Source organism: Saccopteryx leptura, chromosome 12, assembly GCF_036850995.1.
Source record: "Saccopteryx leptura isolate mSacLep1 chromosome 12, mSacLep1_pri_phased_curated, whole genome shotgun sequence".
Lineage (NCBI taxonomy): Eukaryota > Metazoa > Chordata > Mammalia > Chiroptera > Emballonuridae > Saccopteryx > Saccopteryx leptura.
The window spans coordinates 23,504,691-23,507,900 of NC_089514.1; positions in this window are offsets into that span (position 1 = coordinate 23,504,691).

The following is a 3,210-nucleotide window of genomic DNA, read 5'->3' on the forward strand; positions in this document are numbered from 1 at the left end:
AAACTAAATATGAAAATGCTGGTATCGCCTGACCTGAGGTGGTGCAGTGGATAAAAGTGTCGACCTGGAACACTGAGGTCGCCAGTTCAAAACCCTGGGCTTGCCCAGTCAAGGCACATATGGGAGTTGATGCTTGCTGCTTCTTCCCCCTTCTCTCTCTGTCTCTGTCTCTCTTCTCTAAAATGAATAAATAAAAAAAAATAATTTAAAAGAAAATGCTGGTATCAAAAGCGTGGTTTAGTTATAAATTATTGTAGGAATGAGATCCTTACTGCATCCATATCCTAATGTGCACACTCTTAGTCATTTGCATTTTCTATCTCAACCTTAACCGTAGTTCTATCCACCTGAGCCACAGATCTAACACAAGCAGAGATGTAGACATGGTGAGAGGCTTTGTAGAACACTCCTCTGTACCTGTACAGCCTCCCCATGAGGACACTAAGTCATGGCTGACATCAGTGACCCAATCCCAGTTTAGGCCTCTCAATTTATTCAATTCCTTTTTCCAATTCAATTAATTGAGCTCAGTTTATTCTTGTTAAGAGGTTTTACGAGGTCAAAGTAAAAGACTGTTCTTTTTTCTCCCCAGCTCTATTGAGATATAATTGACATAATAAGGTTGTATAAGTTTAATTTATTCAATGTGAATATTTGCTATATTTAAATATGGCAAACTGATTGCCACTGTAAAATTAGCTAACACTTGCCTCACATCACATAACTTATTTTTTTTATGATGAGACTATGTAAGTTCTACTGTCTTCTCAGCTTTCAAGTATAAAGTACAATATTATTCACCATAACCACCATGCTATACACTAGTGCTTTGAAACTTTATCATTTTATAACTGGAAGTGTGTACACTCTGACCAACTGTTCCTTTTCCCCCAAGGCACAGCCCCTGGCAAATGCCATTCTAGTCTCTGTTTCTATGAGTTTAGCTTTTTTTAGATTCCACATTTAAGTGAAATAAGTAATATCACACAGTATTTGTTTTTCTCTGTCTGATTTACTTAGTAGAATACTCTCAAAGTTGATTCAAGTTATCACCATGGCAAGATGCTCTTCCTTTTCATGACTAAATAATATTCCATTATATTTGGGTGTGTGGTTTTTATATGTGTGTGTGTGTGTATGTATATAAATATACATATATATATATATATATATATATATATATATATATATATAAAATCTCTTCTTTATTCATTCATCCAATGACAGACACTTAGCTTACTTCCATATTCCATATCTTGGTAATTGTGAATAATGCTTCAAATAATATGGAGTACAGATGAATTTCGAGGTAGGGTTTTTATTTCCTTTGTATTTATATCCAGAAGTGAGATTTATGAATCATATGGTAGCTCTACTTTTAATTTTTTGAGGAACCTCCATACTGTTTTCCATACTAACTATATCTATTTGCATTCCCATCAGTAGTATACAAGTGTTCCCTTTTCTCTTTATCCTCCCCAGCTCTTACTCTCTCTTCTGTTTTTGTGATACCCATTCTGTGAGCTGTATAATAATATCTCATTGTAGTTTTGATTTTCATTTCCCCAATGCTTAGTGATACTGAGCATGTTTTCATGTACCTGTTGACCATCTATGTCTGCTTTGAAATAACTGTTGACTTAGTTCCTCTGCCCATTTTTTAAATCAGATTGTTTGTTTTATTGCTGTTGAGTTATATGAATTACTTTTATATTTTGAATATTAACCCCTTGTCAGATATATAATTGGCAAATATTTTCTCTTATTCTGTAGGTTGCCTTTTACCATTTAATTTTAGATAGTATCCTTGTGTGCATCATTTAAATGGTTTATCTTTCAAAAAAAAAAAAGTGCTGCCCTCATTGCAGACTCTCGACTTAAGAGGTAAACAACTGTTAGCTCAGAAGGGACCCATATCACCTGAATTACCTGAATCCCCTGAAGAGACCCATATCTGGAAGGCCTGAATGCCTCCTTCCAGACTCCAAGGACCTGAAACTTTCCTTGAACTATATTCAAGCTATAACTTGTTCAACACCAGGAAAATAATAATGGGTAGTATTTCTTGTGTATTTTGTGAATTTTGTTATATGTCCCAGATATTTGGGGGGGGGCATAAGGTTTGTCAATTCCATGAGAACACTTTGATTCTGGAATAAAAAAGATCTCTCACACACTCTCTCACACACACACACACACACACACACACACACACACACTTTATATCTTTGGCTTGAATTTTCAGTGACTATTAATATGCCTAAGTGAAGAATATCTTCACTATTAGGAAAAAGAAGATGAATGGGAAACTCTCCAGGCTTTGGAGAGAGCCCTGGAGAGTTTCTTGTCAATGAAGATGACTTTGGCTTCACCTAAAATAAAAATGTAATTCAAATGCCTTAAAAAATTAACAGACTCTAATATTTCACAATAGGAGAAGCAAGTCTGGAGATTAGTTGATCCCCTTCTTAATATGAAGATTGACAATGTAGTCACAGAGTTTCTCACTGTCATCACTGTCATTGCTTCTGCCATCCTCACAGTGTTGTCTTATGTCCCAGTAGAGCCCAAACACTCTGTGGATCAGGCATCCCTGATTTGACTTCCCTGCACAGTGGGACACTCCTGCTTAACAGCAGGGCTAGCAGCCTCTTTGAGACTACTCTTGAGGCGACTATGAGGATCCTACTTATTGGTGCCGAGAGCAATTGCCACTGGAGGAAAGACACAACCAACACACAAGTTAGTTGCAAGAATCACATAGGCAGTTTATTACTCACAAATCCTATGGTGTGCCTGGGTACAGCTTAATGCAACCCCGTCAGCGTGCTTCTCTTGACTGTGCTTGGTCACAGTGGTATGGAGACAGTCTACATTCAACGTTGGAGTCTGGATGACTGACTGCAGCTAGGGCCCCCTTGGCTTAAGTACTCTTTTTGGCATATGCCTTCTAACAGATGTTAATCTACAGGATTATCACATCAAGCCACTTTTAGGGAGTTCCTCACAGGGAACTCCCTTTTATGTTAGTCTACATTTTTTTTTTTTGACAGAGACAGAGAGAGGGACTGACAGGGACAGACAGGTTGGAAGGAATAGGGATAAAAAGCATCAATTCTTTGTTGCAGCACCTTAGTTGTTCAGTGATTGCTTTCCCATATGTGCCTTGACTAGGAGGCTCTATTCCTTGAGCAGAGCGAGTAACCCCTT